General features: G+C 42.9%; 1 protein-coding gene across 5 annotated transcripts in view; it reads right to left on the bottom strand.

Annotated features, from left to right (window-relative positions):
• The window catches only part of add3a (adducin 3 (gamma) a), a 68092-nt gene extending 50690 nt beyond the window's left edge, over positions 1-17402 (bottom strand). For 2 of the 5 annotated variants that reach the window (XR_015851059.1, XM_088341212.1), the window contains exons 1-2: positions 17292-17359; positions 261-425 (exon numbers count right to left, since the gene is read on the bottom strand). The gene's annotated coding sequence lies outside the window, so the exon portion shown is untranslated. Of the gene's footprint in view, positions 1-247; positions 426-17291 lie in introns of all 5 variants that reach the window. The other 3 variants (XM_088341213.1, XM_088341216.1, XM_088341215.1) reach the window with 3 other exon arrangements.
• Positions 17403-18187: the final 785 nt, after the last annotated feature.

Genomic DNA, 18187 nt, shown 5'->3' with positions numbered 1-18187 from the left:
TTATTTGAAATCAATTCACATATGCATTAAAAAATAAAAGCTGCAATTCCGAGCTGGTGGTTTTGCATGTACCCGTCTGTTCTCCACTCATGAGATAATAAGTAGCGCTAATCTCCTGTGGCACTCGCACTCGCCATGTGCGCCATTCCCCCTCCGATCTCCAAAACAAGACACTTTCAATCGAGCTACCAGCACAATTCCGGGATGTCAGGTGTCCCGATATACGAGCACAATATTCCACACGTACGAGCGCCATTCACCTCCGACTCCCTCCGAGATCAACGAATAGGAAAGAAGCGACGGTGGCGGGAAAAAGTGCAGCGCATCTCTAGGAAGGTCCTCCCCCGGGTAACATCCGAGATGGCAGAAACGCCGACGTCGCCCTCGTCGATGGAGGTCCTCGCTTCCTGCTTTCCCTGCAGCTGCTGCGAGAGTAGATGCGCACAAAAAAAGTGTGTGAAAGGAGCTCAGAGGAGCACGTGACCAGAGATTAATCCGCCTTCGCTGGCGAGCGTCGGCCAATCGGAAGAGAGTTTACTGCCGGCCTCGCCCCTCCCCCATCTCCCTGCTCTTTTCTATGACCTCCGCTCGCTTTACTTCCTAGAGACGGCTCATAACGTGTCTTCCTCAGAGAATCGGCTCTTTCGACTAGGCTCTCTAAAAAGGGTCGACTCCCAAATGGCTCTTTTTTTATAGTGTTAATCCATTTATGAACTATTATTCACATCACATGACGCTAAAATGACTTTATAAGGGGGGGAATAAAGACAAACATTTAAAAAAGGAACGAAGAAGAAAAAAATACAATGGGAAAGGAAAAGAGAAAAAAAGGAAAAGCAAAAAAAAGGCTAGGTAAAAAAATACAAAAGGAAACATTTTGAAAAGCATTAAAACAAGTAAAAAGCTAGGAAGGATAGAAACAAAACAAGAAAAGGAAAAAAGAAAGAGAAAAGAAACAAAAGAAAAAAGTAAGAAAGGGGAAGAGAGAAAAAAAATATAAAATAGAATATGAGAAAAAATAAAAAGAGAATAAAAGGACAAAAATTATTATTATAAAAGGAAAAAAGGGAAACAATAAAAAGAGAAACAAAAGAAGAAAAAAACGCAAGAAGAGGAAAGGAAAAAAAAAAAGATGTAAAATGTCAGAGAATAAAAAGCAAAAAACAAAAGATTGAGGAGAAAATAAGAAAAAACAAAGAAAATACAAAACAATCTCAACCTATTTTATACTCAACAAAAAGGCAGAAACCCTGAACGAAAATGCATATCGGCCAATCACAAGACAGGAAAAAAGGGTCTCGAAAGGAGCCTGCTCCTGATTGCTGGGGAGCCGGTTCCCGTTCTTCACGTCAATGAGTTGGCTCATAAAGCCGTTTCGTTTCCGAACGACACATCCCTCCCTTCTGATCCATTCAATCGAGAAATTGCTCGACATTCCAGCGCACTAGCGAACTAACTAGCCGGCTAGCTAGCTAACTTTTGTTGTATTTTTGTTGTACTGCATGTCCGGAGTACTATTTTTCAAGTATTTTTTATTATGGAGTATATCTGTAGGGTTTTTGTAATATAACTTGTTTTTTTTTTATTTGTAGTATTTCTGTTGTGATATTTCTGTAGTAGTATTTTTGTAACGTTATCTGTAGTGTTTTTGTAGTAATTCTGTGCAATTTCTGCAGTATTTATGTTGTATTTACGTCGTATTTTTAATGTATTTCCATAGTAGAAATTATGTAATATATCTGTGGTATTTTGATATTACTGTAGTGGTTAATAGTATGTTTGTATTATATGTATTTTTCCTAGTATTTCTGTAGAAATGTTTATGACGTAGGACTATTTTCTCATAGTCTTCTAGTGATACCGTAGGTTTATTTCGTAGTGGTGCTACTGTAGTATTCTTGTAATATTTCCATAGTAGTATTTTAAAGTACTGTAGAAGATACATTTTGTAGTATATCCGTGTAATATTACTGTAGTTGTGTTTTTGTTGTGATATATCAGTAGTAGTATTTTTGTATGATAGCAATTTGTATTTTTTCGGTGCAAGTATTTTTAAAGTAGTTTTGTATGTAGTATGTCTGTAGTATTTCTGAAATAATATTCTTTGTTTCATTTTTTTTTTCTTTTCAGAATAAAATAATACATGAGATATTTACCTTTGGAGTAGTATTGTAGTATTCTTGTGGCCGTATTTTTATTGTAAACACATAAAGGGACAAGAAAAAAAACCTACCCCAAAAATGCTTTACTATGAAATGTACTGTCAATATAATTTGAGCATTTTCATGAAGCGGCCGGGTGAAAAAACCCGGGGGGGCCGCGTGTGGCCCTCGGGCCGTAGTTTGCCCAATTCCCAGTCAGGTCACGTAGGGAGTAAGAGCCCCCCGGGTAAGTCAATTTGCAGGCGGCAGACTATTATGCCGTCCTGATTTACACACACACGGGTCATTACATCTAAATGAAAGGAAGTGAAACCCCGCCAAAACAAAAGCCTCTTTTATAACCAGGAACTTTAGCAGAGTGTCCCAATAGACTTCGGAATACGGCAGAAATCAGTTCTTGCCAAACTGGATCTTGCCTGAGAGAGTAGAATGCCTTTCTGACAAAGCTGCCGAGTCGACAAAACAAAAGATACGCAGTTGTTTTCACATCTGGGGTAATCTACCTGACTGCCAGCAAAAGATGGTTGTACTAGCCTGGGAGATTGGAATGTCTTTCTGGAAAAAGAACGCTGTCAGCAAAACCAATGGTGCCGAGTCTACTTTATGGGGCTTTTTTTTAACGCTTCTAACTGTCTGCAAGATATTGTGTTGAAATCTAATGTTGTTCTGGTCTGGGAGAGCGGAATGTCTTTCTGGGGAAAAAATGGTGTCCGCAAAACCAAAGGTGCGGAGTCTACCTTTTTAGCATTTTTCCACATGAAGATCAACCCTTCTAACTGTCTGCAATACATTGTGTTGAAGTTGAATAGTGTTCTGGCCTGGAAGAGAGGAATGTCTTTCTGGAAAAAGAATCCTGTCAGCAAAAACAACCTGCTGAGTCTACTTTATGGGGCTTTTTTTCTAAACGCTTCTAACTGTCTGAAAGACATTGTGTTGAAATTGAATGTTGTTCTGTTCTGGGAGAGAGCAATGTCTGAGAAAGCTGCTGAGTAGACAAAACAAAAGAAATGCAGAGTCTGTTTTTTGGAGGCTGTTTTCACATCCAGGGTTATCTACCTGACTGCCAGCAAAAGATGGTGTTGATATTCAATGTTGTTCTGGCCTGGGAGATTGGAATGTCTTTCTGGAAAAAAAAACGCTGTCAGCAAAACCAAAGGTGCTGAGTCTACTTTATGAAGATTTTTTAACACTTGTAACTGTCTAAAAGACATTGTGTTAAAATCTAATGTTGTTCTGGTCTGGGAGAGAGGAATGTCTTTCTTGAAAAAATGCTCAGTCAGTAAAATCAGAAGTACTCAGGCATTTTGGGGGGATTTTCACCTCTAAAGTGACCCACCTGATTGTTTGTAAAAGATTTTGATCCTGGTCAAAAGATTTTCCCCTGGGAGAGTAAAATGTCTTTCTAAAAAAGCTGCTAGGTCGACGAGACAAAAAACACTGTGTCAGCTTTTTTGGGCTGGTTTCACATCCGTGGTGACCTGCCTGACCGCTATTAAAAGACATTGTGGATATTCAATGTCAACTTGGTCTGGGGGAGCGGAATGTTTAGTCAAGAAGAGCCAAAGCGCAGAGTCGTTTTTTGGGGGCGTGTTCACATCTAGGGTAACTTACTGGCCGTGAAGGTCGCCCATTGACTCCCGCACACGTTTGCGTCGTGGACAACGAGGGGCAATGGCCGAGGCGTCTCCGTGGCAACGCACAATAAGCTCAAGGACTTTTTCGGAGTTCCTGGAAAAGACGGCGCGGACGTCCTTGGCAACCAGGAGGACATTTCTGAAGGACGCTTTGTCCTGGGACGTCCACTCTTTTTCTCGCGAGCTTTGTCGCCGACAGAAGATGAACCGGAGTTCCTTTCTTCATAGGGGGGGACCCCCGACCCCCACCCATTGCTCCTTAAATAGCCCTCTTAAAGGAGCCCACTCTTTCATCCGTAATTGTTTTTCATTACATGAGGTCAGGGGTGTCAAACCTGCAGCCCGCGGGCCCGATCAGACCCCCCCCAAGCGATATTAATTCAGCCCACGGACGACACAGAGAAGCACGAGAGGAAAACGAGGTGCGGTTTTATGTATGTTCACTTGATGTCGTCAAAGCCAGTTACCTTTCATTCTTTCTTTCTATTTCTTTCTTGTTCTTTCATTCTTTGTTTTTCCTCCCTTTTCCTTTTTCTTTCTACTCCTTTTTCTTTCGTTCTTTTTTCCTTCCTTTTTCCTTTTTTTCCCACCCTTTTCCTGATATTTTTCTTTCTTTTTCCTCCCTTTTCCTTCTTTTATCTTTTTTCCCTCCCTTTTCCTTCCTTCTCTTTCTTTCTCTTTCTTTCTATCTTTTTCCTCCCTTTACTTCTTTCTTTTCCCCCCTCCCTTTTCCTTCCTTCCTTCTTTTTTGTTCTTTTTTCTTTCTTTTTCCTCCCTTTACTTCTTTCTTTTTTCCCTCCCTTTTCCTTCCTTCCTTCCTTCTTTTTCTTTCATTATTTCTCTTTCCTCCCTTTAACTTTTCTGTATTCCCTCCCTTTTCCTTCTTTCTTTCTTTTTTCCTTCCCTTTTCCTCCTTTTGTTCTTTTTTCCCTCCTTTTTCCTTCTTTCTTTCTTTTTCATCCCTTTTACTACTTTCTTTCTTTTTTTCCCCTCCCTTTAACCCCTTCCCTCCTTTTTCTTTCTTTCTTTCTTTTTTCCCTCCCTTTTCCTTCTTTTCTTCTCTCTCCTTCTTTCTCTTTCTTTCTCTGTCTCCTTTTCTCTCTCACTTATTGCTCTTTTTCTCTCTTTCTTCACTACTTTTCTCTCTCTCTCTCTCTCACTGTCTTGTCCTTTAAATTTGTCATTCTTTTTCTCTGTCTTCTTTCTCTTCCCTTCTCTCTCTTTCTTCCTTTTTCTCTGACACTGGGGCATATTGTTCTGTGGGTGGGAGTACGTTTTGCACCAAGCTTTTCATTTCGACGTTAAAACCAATATACTTCCTTCGTGCATGTCGGACGATTGCACGGCCGGGACTCCAAAAATCATCTCGAAATCAAGAAAACGAAGAAGGGGAAGAAATGAGACGGTTTTGTCAATAAAGCAGGAGAGGACAAGAAGGACACAAGAAGTCCATTGTCAGCTGTGGAACTCCGTTTGCCCTTTTCTCCCTTTCCCTTTTTTTTCCCCTTGAACGAAGTGACTCCAAAATAAGATTCCAGATGTCTTGCGTCATGATGCGAGAGCGGAGGACAGAAGTGAAAATCGGGGGGAGGTCGGGTCGGGGTCGCTCAGCCGGACTCGTGGCGTCCGCGACCCGCCCGTTTCCGCGGCAACGTCAAACAGACAAACAATCGCTGACCCCGCCCATACGGGAAATGGCTCAAAGGCGCAAACACAAAAAAGATGGCTTGGAATTGCACATCCAAGAACACGCATTCATTCGCTGTTCTTCTGAACCGGTGGTGGGCAACGTATGGCCCGCGGGCCAGTTCAGGCCCGCTAAGGGATTGAATCCGGCCCGCGAGACAACACTCAGAGAAGTGCAAGAGAAAAACAAGCTGCAGGTTGAAATAGGTCCACTTGATGTTGACAAAGCCAGGTGCCTCCAACAAAGACACTGTAATTGTATCTCTCTCTCTCTCTCTCTCTCTCTCTCTCCACCCCTTTTCTCCCACTCTGTCTCTTTCACTCTCCGTGTCTCTCTTTTTCACTTCCTTTGTTGCTCTTTGTCTCTTTCTCTCTCTGTCTTTTAACCTCTTTTGCTCTAACATCCCTTTTCCCTTTTCTCTTTCTCTCTTCATACCGTTCTAAACCAATGGTGGGCAAAGTATGGCCCACGAGCCATGTGCGGCCCGCAGGGCTTTTTCATCCGGTCCCCCAAACCAAAATGGTCCCACTATAATGACGATATATTTAAAGTATGACTATTTTCAGGTACCACTTGGTTCCCAATGTCCCTTTTTGCAATGACCACAAAAATACGACAACAGAAATATAACAAAACAACGACAAAATGACTCCAAAACTAAATAGAAAATTTAGTGCTTTAAAACAGGGACCTGATATTGTCAAGAACTGGAACAGGATCAGGACCCAAACACAAGCCTTTTGGTTTACGGGAAATGGGGAGTCGTGCATGATAGGCAGCGGTCTGGCGTGGAATGACAGGAAGCCAGAGGCCTACGAGATTGATACCAATTGCCCGAGCAGATGTCAAACAGATAGGGTCGATACGGGACAGGACGGCACAGACAGGATTGATATCAAAGAGGGTATCGGAATCAAACAGGACAAACTAGACGGGAACAAAACTGGAAACCGATATTAAATGACGGGACGGACAGGATTGATATCAAAATAGGATATTGAAAATAAACGAAAACTGGAAACCGATATTAAACAGGACAAACTAAACGGGATCAATACCGGACTGAAGATATCAACAGGAAAACAGGGCCGAGTCAAAACCCACATCTTGCGGGGCAGAGGTTCGTTGACGGACTGAAAATCGAAGAGTGGGAGCACTGAGCTTAAATAGACAGAAAGCCAATCTGTCAACCAGCCGCAGCTGGCGCCACACGGGCACCATGGCAACCGCGACAGATATATTGTTTGCTTTCCTTCTCAAAAGATGAAAAACAGAAATATTACAACGGAAATACCACAAGAATACAAAAAAATACTATGAAAACACTACACTGAGAATACATGAAAACTCTTCTACAGAAATGCCACGACAGTAATTCTATAATTGAAAAATACTACGAGAGAAATATTACAACTGGAGTATGACAAAACTCTAAAAATGTACTCTACTACAGAAATACTACAAACTACAACAGAAATACTACAAAACGACGGCAAAACTTTGTGCTTTAAGAACAGGGACCTGATATATTATTTGCTTTCCTTCTCAAAAGATGAAAATATTATAGAAATACTACAAAAATACTACTGCAGTAATACTATAATACAAACTACGGAAATAGTACAACAGAAATACTACAAGAATACAAATGAAATACTACTAAACTACAATGGCAATACATTAAATCTCTACTACAGAAATACCACGACAGTAATTCTATAATAGAAAAATACTACGAGAGAAATATTACAACTGGAATACGACAAAACTCTAAAAATGTTCAGTAACACTACAAAATACAACAGAAATACTCCAAAATACGACCAATATACTGTACTAGAAACATTCTGCAAACATACGACGGAACTACTACACAAATACCACAGCGATACCACAAAATACTAAAGAAATACGACAAAAATCAAAATATGAAAAAAATATGAATGACAACTCGAGTGATACCGTAGCACAAAACCAAATATCAAACGAAGTGCTAAAAACAGTGACACAATATATCGTTTTTCTCCAATTGTGATGCTTTCAAAGCCCCTGGGTCATCTTTTCAAGGGAACGTGGCCCCCGACTCTAAATAGTTGCCCGGCCGTCCTCGAAACCAGGGATCGGCAACCCGACATCTTGTAAGAGACATCGTGGACCAAAGAAAACATAAAGACTCAAAAATGGAACACCTTATGTCTAGATCAGGGGTCTCCAACTCATTTGAACTCGGGGGCCACACCATAGGACAAACATTCTGTCGGGGGCCGGACGAGTAGATTTGAGAGAAAGAAAAAGAGAGATCAAGAAATAAGAGGAAGAGGGAGGGAAAAGGAGAGAGGGCGGGACAAAGAAAGAAAAAGAGAGGGAGAGAGCGTGAGAAACAAGAGATAAAAAGTCGTGAGAGAGAGGGAAAAGAAAGGGAGAGGATTAAAGAAATCTAAAGAGAAACAGAAGACAGAAGGAGAGAAAAGAAAGCGCGAAGGGTAGGAAGAGAGAACGAGAAAAGGAAAAAAAGGGATGTTAGAGCAAAACAGGTTAAAAGACACAGAGAGAGAAAGAGACAAAGAGCAACAAAGAAAGAGAAAACAAAGGAAGAGAAAATGAGAGACAGAGAGTGAAAGAGACAGTGATTGAGAGAAAAGGGGGGAGAGAGAGAGAGAGAGAGAGAGAGAGAGAGAGAGAGAGAGAGAGAGAGAGAGAGAGAGAGAAATAAATACAAGTACAGCGTCTTTGTAAAAGGCACCTGGCTTTGGCAACATCAAGTTGACATATTTCAACCTGCAGCTTTTTTTCTCTCTTGCGCTTCTCTGAGTGTTGTCTCAAGGGCCAGATTCAATCTATAGCGGGCCTGATCTGGCCCGCAGGCCTCCTGTTTGACACCTGTGGTCCAGATAGATTGATCGATCGATCGATCAATAGATGTCTAGATAGATAGATGTCTAGATAGATGTCTAAATAGATGTCTAGATAGTTTCTTCATCCCGGTAGGGAAATTCCCACTTCCAGCAGTATCCTGGTGTTGAAAGATACAATAATAAAAGAAAAGATATAGAATACAAAAATAGCCAATATAACGTTTCGCAATAGACTCTAAATCTGTTTCTCTATTTGGGTATGGTTGGCGTAGACTCGACGCTATGTTAAGGAACTAAAAGTCTCGCCGCAAATTTGATGATGAAATTGGGTTGAATTGCGAATAAAGCGCATCAAGAAACGATGACACCGACTTGACGGACGCGAGCCTTCTAGCAGCTAGCACTTACTTTAACCCGATGACGACCATTGAGGGTTTTTCCCGTCTTTTTCCCAAAAGAGTCATTTTGGTGTCCGCCATTGAGCCAAAGTTTGAGCCGCAAACTTTTAAAGCGTTCAAGGCCGCGCTCGTTTCCCGAACTCGTCCCCCTTCGCTTCTTTATCCGTGCCGCTTTATCGCGCCGGTTGTCGGTTGCCCCAGTCAGGGTACGAGTTCAACGCCGCTTTTCCAGGTCGGTCAGCACGAAGGAAGGACGAGTTTCCTGAGAGGATGCCAGTCTCACGATTGCTGATTCGGGTTACCGTTGGCGCAAACAGCCGCGGGCCCCGATCGGCTGTCGGACTCTTTTTAAACTCCCGTCTTCTGAAAGGAAGCCGTCAGACCGTCCGCGAACCTAGGCTCTCAGCTCGGCAAGCCTTTGTACTCTCCAACAATATCCCGCCCTGTTTTTCCTGCCTGATACCTGTTGCTGACCAGTTTCCTCTTTTGCTCCTCCGTCCCGGCCATCGACCCGTTTTGCCCCGTTTCCTGCCCGATACCTGTTGCCGAGCTCTTTTCCGGACCCGTTTCTGTTTTGCTCCCCCGTCCCGGCCATCGACCTGTTTTTCTCGCCGTCAAGGACGACCCTCGCTCGACACGGAAGTGCCGCTTCCGCGTTCCTGCCATCTGCTGGATCGTGGATGTAAGCGCTGCTCTCTTTCTTCATAAAAACGGAGTCAAACGAACACTATTGGGTCCTGTCTCCCTTCCTGGCTTGTGACAGCGAGGTCCGGTAAGGTCACAAGTCAAAGGACTCCGAGAGGGTTGTCCTTTTCAAATTGTCAACGTTTGCTATAAATGTTAACCACAGAAATGTCCCTAATTGGACTCGAAGTTGAACATTTTTAGATTCAATTATATGGATCTTCAGGTGGGTCTTTGGAACAACCACACAATATGAAACCATTGAAGGCTGCAACTGGGTCTTGGACACCTAGTCCAGTTCTTTTCTCCTCACGTATATTCAGCTGCCTGCACTCATCTCCATGGATCTTGAAGAACCCCGGCATTCTCTCTTTCTTCCATATCACTTAGAGTTCATGTTGGCGGCAGGTTGAGTGAGGCACAACAACTCCTTGCATCACCTGAAACACAGCTGCTGAGAAGATGAGGAAACCTTCTAGGACCAAAGTATCAAAAGTTATCAGTGAATCATTACGCCGCTGGGGACACAAATCCATCCAGTAACTGTCTGAAATTTGCTAGGAAGCACCTAGAGAATCCATGAGAGGAGCTTTTACAAGATTGCTAGAGACCACTTGGATGTTCCTGTAGAGGAGCTTTTAGAAGATTGCTTGAGACCACTTGAATGATCCAGAAGAGGTTTTTCAGAAGTGTGCTAGAGAACAGGGTCCAGGAGGGGATCTTTTTAGAAGTTTGATCAAGAGCACTTGTTCCATCCAGAGGAGAATCTTGTATAAGTTTGAAAGGGGGCACTTGGACGTTCTGGAAGAGGAATTTTTGAAAGTTTTATCCAGGAGAGGTTCTTTCAGAAGTGTGCTAGAGACACTTAGATGATGCAAGACAGGATCTTTTTAGAGGTTTCATCAAGATTACTCGAAGGATTCAAAAGAGGGTCCCTTTAGAAGTTTGACCAAAAGGCCTCGGGCGATCCAGAAGATAATACTTTAGAAGTTTGATAAGGACAATTGGATAATCCAAAGGAGGATCTTTTTAGAAGTTTAATCAAGAACCCTTGGACGATCTAGAAAATGATGTTTTTTGAAGATTGCCTGAGAAAACTTTGATCCTGAAGAAATTTGCTTGAGAGCACTTGAGTGATTCAGATTTCTTTTTTACATTTGATCTAGAGCACCAGGACATTCTGTGAGAGGATCGTTTAGAACTTTACTAATGTACTTGGTGTTCCAGAAGATGATGTTTTCGAAAGTTGATAGAGATCACTTGAATGATCTAGAAAAGGCTCTTTTAGAAGTTTCACAGCAAACCAAGCAAGATGATCTTTTAGAAGATTCCTAGAGGGCAGTTTGATGATCCAGAAAAGGGTCTGTTAAAAGTTTGCTTGAGAGTTCTTGGCTCATCCAGAGGAGGATCTTTCAGAAGTTTAATCAAGAACCCTTGGACGATCTAGAAAAGAATGTTTTTCGAAGTTGCTAGAGAAGATCTGGATGTTCCAGAAGAGGATCTTTTACAAGTTTGCTTGAGAGCACTTGAGTGATTCAGGACAGGATTTTTTTTTAATGTGATCTATAAGACCGGAACGTTCCGTGAGAGGATCTTTTAGAACTTTACTAATGTACTTGGTGTTCCAGAAGATGACGTTTTCGAAAGTTGATCGAGAGCACTTGAATGATCTAGAAAAGTTTCACAGAAAACCAAGCAAGATGATCTTTTAGAAGATTGGTAGAGGGCACAGGATCTGTTAAAAGTTTGCTAGAGAGTTCTTGGCTCATCCAGAGGAGGACCTTTTAGAAGTTTGCAAGTGAAATAGAACGTCTTGGCAGAAGATATTGATGGCATTATCTGGAGATGGTGAGGAATGATTGTGATGCGAGTGTGTCTCTGGAACGCGAAGCTCAGATCTTCTCCGGATTCCACACGCGGGTGCCCGTTACGCTCGGGACGAGAGGGAAATTTTTCAGACGGGAAAGAAAAAAAAAGTCCAGACGGATAGAGACGGAGACGGAGGATGGCGAGCGGCTGCGATGTTTGAGTCTCGGCCGGAGCGGACGGGGACTCCGTCGTTCCCTCCCGGAACTTTGGCTCCGTGTCGTCATGACGACCTGGACTTTTTTCATCGGGACTAAATATTGAAAACAGAAAGCCGCTCGGGAGGAGGATTACAAAGAAGGGGATTATTCCACAGCGCTCGACAGGAGGCTTTTGACAATTACGAAGCAGCAGCTGTCCAACATGAGGCCCGCCCGCCAAGGTTTTTGACTCGTGGCCCAGAGATGCACAAGAGAAAAATCAGCTGCAGTTTGAAAGATGTCCACGAGTTGTCAAGGCCAGGTGCCACGCGCAAAGCTCTCTCTCTCTCTCTCTCTCTCTCTCTCTCTCTCTCTCTCTCTCTCTCTCTCTCTCTCTCTCTCTCTCTCTCTCTCTCTCTCTCTCTCTCTCTCTCTCTCTCTCTCTCTCTCTCTCTCTCTGTATTCTATCTTTCATGATCTCTCTCTTTTTCTCTCTCTATTCAATCTTTCATGATCTCTCTCTTTTTCTCTCTCTATTCAATCTTTCATGATCTCTCTCTTTTTCTCTCTTTATTCAATCTTTCATGATCTCTCTCTTTTTCTCTCTTTATTCAATCTTTCATGATCTCTCTCTTTTTCTCTCTCTATTCAATCTTTCATGATCTCTCTCTCTCTCTCTTTCTCTCTATTCAACCTTTCATGATCTCTCTCTCTCTTTCTCTCTATTCAATCTTTCATGATCTCTCTCTCTCTTTCTCTCTATTCAATCTTTCATGATCTCTCTCTCTCTCTATCTCTCTATTCAATCTTTCTTGAGCTCTCTCTCTCTCTCTCTATTCAATCTTTCTTGAGCTCTCTCTCTCTCTCTCTCTATTCAATCTTTCTTGAGCTCTCTCTCTCTCTCTCTCTCTCTCTCTTCAATCTTTCATGAGCTCTCTCTCTCTCTCTCTCTCTCTCTCTCTCTCTTCAATCTTTCATGATCTCTCTCTCTCTCTCTCTTCAATCTTTCATGATCTCTCTCTCTCTCTCTCTCTCTTCAATCTTTCATGATCTCTCTCTCTCTCTCTCTCTCTCTTCAATCTTTCATGATCTCTCTCTCTCTCTCTCTCTCTCTCTCTCTCTCTCTCTCTCTCTCTCTCTTCAATCTTTCATGATCTCTCTCTCTCTCTCTCTCTCTCTCTCTTCAATCTTTCATGATCTCTCTCTCTCTCTCTCTCTCTCTCTCTTCAATCTTTCATGATCTCTCTCTCTCTCTCTCTCTCTCTCTCTCTCTCTCTCTCTTCAATCTTTCATGATCTCTCTCTCTCTCTCTCTCTCTCTCTATTCAATCTTTCTTGAGCTCTCTCTCTCTCTCTCTCTATTCAATCTTTCTTGAGCTCTCTCTCTCTCTCTCTCTTCAATCTTTCATGAGCTCTCTCTCTCTCTCTCTCTCTCTCTCTCTCTTCAATCTTTCATGATCTCTCTCTCTCTCTCTCTTCAATCTTTCATGATCTCTCTCTCTCTCTCTCTCTCTTCAATCTTTCATGATCTCTCTCTCTCTCTCTCTCTCTCTCTTCAATCTTTCATGATCTCTCTCTCTCTCTCTCTCTCTCTCTCTCTCTCTCTTCAATCTTTCATGATCTCTCTCTCTCTCTCTCTCTCTCTCTCTTCAATCTTTCATGATCTCTCTCTCTCTCTCTCTCTCTCTCTCTCTCTCTCTTTTTCTCTCACTATTATATCTTTCATGATCTCTCTCTCTACTTTTCTCTCTCTATTACATCTTTTTTGATATCTCTCTTGTTCTCCCCCTCTCTCTGTCTCTGTCCCTCTCTCTGTCCCTCTCTCTTCTTTCCATTAGCCGTCTAGGGCAGTATATGTGTTAACAAGGCTTCTTAGGGTGTCCACAAACACAGACTGCACAAAACAATATTCAATAGGATTCCATTTCGCAACACTCAATCATTTGACTGTTCTTTGGACAATAGACAATGTCTTCCGCATACTCAACTGTCGATGTCCTCTGAGGACAGGGAAGGACAAAAAAGACTTGTAAAAGGACGGACGGGAATTGACGACGCATGCCAGTGGCCGGCACGGACCTTAACCTTATTTCCATTTTCAGAAAACTCTTCAGATCCCAACTCAAATATGTCATTGTCATTGACTAGCTATAATATCCCGGATCATTAAATGGCAATGTCCTCTGAGGACAGACGGAGAAGGACAAAAAGCACTTGTTAAAACGGGAATCGTCAGTGATAGGAATGGACGACGGACACTAGCGCCTGGCAAAGAACTCAAGCAAACTCCCATTTTTGGAAAACATCCGACCAAGTCTATCAAGTCCATTGTGCTCGACTAGACTTTGTCCTCTGCATTCTCAAGTCTTAGTGTCCCTTTAGGGAAGAGGAGGACAACAAAGCACTTGTAAAAGACAGGGATCATCATTGATAGGAATGGACTAAGGACACTAGTGTCCAGCACAGAACTCAGATAACTGTTAACAACCCTCAACTCGAATTTGTCCCTTTCCATTGTCAAGAACTCCAGTATCAGAAAGCATCTGAGAAAGTCTATCAAGTCCGTTGTTCTTGACGAGACTTTTTCTTCTGCATACTTAACTTGTAGTGTCCTCTGTGGACAGGGACAGACAACAACTACTTGCTAAAGACAGGAGTAATCACTGACAGAAATAGACGATGGACACTAGAACTCCAGTTTTCAGAAAGCATCTGACAAATCCCATCAAGTCTATTGTCCCCTTATTTTGTCTATAGATTTTGTCTCCTGCAAAATCAACTGTCTTCTGAGGACAGGAAAAGACAAAAGTACATAGGGATAGATGAGAATTATCAATGACAAGAATGGACGATGGCCACTAAAACTCTTCAGCTCTTCATTCGAATCTGCCAGCGTCTATCAAAATCAACATTCCATCACACCATTGTTCTTGACAAGACTTTGTCCTCTGCATACTCATCTTTTCGTGTCCTCAGAGGACAGGGAAGGACAACAAGCGATTTTCAAAAACAGGAATTGTCACCGAAGATGATGACTCGTGCTCTTTAGCTCTCAACTGGAATCTGCCAAATTCTATCACATCCGTCGTCCACCGCTTAACATTGTCTTTTGCGTACTCAACCGTCAATGTCCTCTGAGGACGGACGGGGAAGGAAAACAAGCAATTTTCCAAAACAGGAATTGTCACTGGCCATAATCAATCAATAGTGACTATTATTAAAAATAGGGACACAATTATAGCAAGAAAATATTCATAGGGCATGTCGATATAAATCTTTTTTTATTTTAATTAGCTGTCCCCTTCTCCCATTGCATCCACCCACTCACTCTACTGTACCAGTTCAAGATGATTACTCGTGCTCTTTAGCTCTCTACTGGAATCTACCAAAGTCTATCACATCCGTCATCCTCCACTTAACATTATCTTTTGCATCCTGAAGCGTCAATGTCCTCTGAGGACAGACAGGGAAGGACAACGCGTGGTCCTGGCGTCCCGCCACCCTCCGGGCGCAAAAATAAACAAGCTAGCACATGTCGGCCAGGAATTTTAATGACTTCCATGAGAGCCGTCCATTCGACCTGCCGGGACAAAGCGGTGACTTTCGATTCATCGGGACGGGAGACGTGGACAAAAGCCAAAATGGACGCTTTGAAGTTTGAAAATCGCCGCGACCGTTTTTTGCCGATGATTGCGCCATCTGTTTTTGTGTTTCGCTGATTTTTTCCGCGCGTCGTCACCGGCTCGGTATTGTGAAACGAGACCGTTTCGGGGCGGGGGGGACGCCCGACGGGTCCGAGGTCGAGACCGAAATTTGGACAGGTCTGTTTTCGTGGGACGGAAGCAGCTGCACGGGAAATGACAGGATAGAAAACAGTTGCGTCACTGGAACCGGACGACTTCCCGGTTTCCGTCGCTTTCACCCCAAAACTCCGTTCGGCTATCGCGAACCGCTTTCCTGTTTCCGGTGGAAAGAATCCGAGCGGGCTCGATATCGCCACGACACCTTCTGCTTTTATCTTTCCGTATCCTGCTCGGGTCGGCTGCAAGGAATCAAAGACTGATCATTGAGTGGAATCCATCTACTTTTATTCTAATTCCTTATAGAACCTATGTTACGACAGAAGCCGGAGGCAAAAAAAAGAACAGGATCAGGACCCAATCGCGTGACGTTCTCACACGAGCCTTTACGGGAAATAGGGAGTCATGCGCGTTAGGCAGCAGTCTGGCGTGGAAAGACGGGAAGCCGGAGACCGACGAGATCGATAACGAATCGGGATAACGAAAATAAACAGAAGAAACTGGACAGGAACAAAAACTGGAGAAACTAACAGACGGGACAAAAACAGACGGAAACAAAACTGAGAGTACTCCGGAAAAAATCATCTGGAACAGCAGCTGCTGGTGTCTCTCATTTTGTAACAATGATAATAAAGGTATATTCTATTCTATTGTAATTGACCTTTGGCGTGACATGAACTGGTACGGTAGAGTGAGTGGGTGGATGCAATGGGGGAAGGGGACAGCTAATTAACATTAAAAAAACAGATTTATAACATCATGCCCTTTGAAGATTTTCTTGCTATAATTGCGTCCCTATTAAGTCACTATTGTTGATTGATTATGGACACGCAACTCGGCGAGGGCAGCTACGCGTGTGCCTTCTTCCTATTTCTTTTGTTTCCACGCTTATTGTGTTTCGGCTTCTCCTATTAGCGTCACTGCAAGCCACAGCCAATAAAGACAGTACAAATAAATACAGTACTGTATCACATGGCAATCCAGCTACAAAGCAAACAAGATCCTAAACTGAAAGAAAAGAAGGAAAGGCATTGTGGGAAGGAATTCAGACAACAGCAGAGGAACATTTGATATCATGTTGCCAAATAGCAAACCTAAGGTTATTATGACGTATCCCGGGGGCGCACAGTCCAAAACCTAGGACAAAGAAAAAGGATAAAAGTTGCACCGACCATATAGTGGGGGAAAACAAGAGGGGTCGAAAAACATCTCATTCCACACTGTATAGGGAAAGCCTCCTAAGGTAGGAATGCTGTATCCTGGGGTCTACTCTACAAAAACTAGGACAAAGGGATACAACAAATGCTGATTATATAATGGAGAAAATGCCGTAAGAAGGGGCTGAAGAAAGAGACTTCTTCCAGACCATAAAGTGGAAAAAGTCTTAAGGCGAGGATGCTGTATCCTGGGGGTAGAAAAACAAAAAAGAGGAAAAGGACAAAAGTTGCGCTGACCATATAGTGGGGAAAATGCCGTAAAGTGAGGCTGAAAAAACGTATTCCACACCGAAGAGTGAAGCCTTGTAAGGCGGGGACCCTGCATCCTGGGGTTTACTCTACAAAAACTAGGACAGAGGAATACGACAAATGTTATGCTGACTATATAGTGGAAAATATGGTGTAAGGAGGGGCTGAAGAAAACAACTTTTTCCAGACCATAAAGTGGAAAAAGTCTTAAGGTGAGGATGCTGTATCCTGGGGTCTATTGTAGAAAAAAACAAAAAAGAGGAAAAGGAATAAAAGTTGTGCTGACCATATAGTGGGGGAAAACAAGAGGGCTGAAAGAACATCAAATTTCAACACTTTATGGTGAAAACGTCACAAGGCGGGGATGCCGTATCCCGGGGTCCAATTCTCTCGACATTTCAACTCCTGTCGACAGCGCGGCAGCAAGAAGGTCGTGAAAGTGGACCACGGTCCGGTTCTGGTTCCCTGGTACCGAAAGGTTCCGGGAAGTGTCAGGCTCGAACGGAGGTCGCTCAGATAAGAGCGGAACAGTGCACCCATTGTGTCAACCCGGGGAGGCGGATCGGGGTTCTGCTAAAAGTGAAAAAAATAGGAACCCACCTGCCGGTCTAGAAGTTCTAGAATGGGGAAGTCCGGATCCACCTGCACCGCGGTCGCCGGGGTCCCGGTTCTGAAGCTCTCTCTCTAGCTCGCTCGCTCACTGCCCTCCTTCTTTTGGGCTCCTCCCACAAAAAAAAGAGGAAGAAACAGCTCGGTCTCTTCCGGAGTTGAGCAACGACGCGGATGATCTCATCGACCGAACCGAAGAAAGCAGAAGCTGCTTTGAAGCGGTTGGGGAATGACTGCGTGAAAGAAAGGAGAACTTGAAGGTAGCACGGCCAGGAACCGCCAAAGCCGCTTTGCGTGAAACACATCGTATTGTAAATCATATTATCGTTTTGCAAAAATGTGTAGCCAGTTGAGGTGGCTCGGGTAAACACAGAGTTAAAATAGGAAAACTTCAAAGGAGCAAGAACAGAGACTGCTTGCACCGCTTCAAAATGAACACGTGACTTGCGAATGTTATCATCATTTTACAAATTTCATCGAAATGTGATGAAGCGGTTGGGGAAGGAAATAAAAGAACTTTAAGGTAGCATGACAAGAAACTGCTAAAACCTGCATTGCATAAAATAGAGGGAATTGCAAATAATATTATCATTTTACAAAAATGTCTAGCCAGTTGAGGTGGCTCGGGTAAAGTCAGAGTTAAAATAGGAAAACTTCATGGGAGCAAGACCAGAGACTGCTTACACCGCTTCAAAATGAACACGTAACTTGCGAATGATATCATCATTTTACAAATTTCATCAAAATGTGATGAAGCGGTTGGGGAAGGAAATAAAAGAACTTTAAGGTAGCATGACAAGAAACTGCTAAAACCTGCATTGCATAAAATGCAGGGAATTGCAAATAATACAGATTATATATTATTAATATACAGATTGAGGTGGCTC

This window comes from Urocampus carinirostris, chromosome 8 (assembly GCF_059441175.1).
Source record: "Urocampus carinirostris isolate Australia breed hairy pipefish chromosome 8, RoL_Ucar_1.0, whole genome shotgun sequence".
NCBI lineage: Eukaryota > Metazoa > Chordata > Actinopteri > Syngnathiformes > Syngnathidae > Urocampus > Urocampus carinirostris.
Note: the sequence above shows the minus strand (reverse complement) of the source record. Positions and strands in the feature narration are given on the sequence as shown.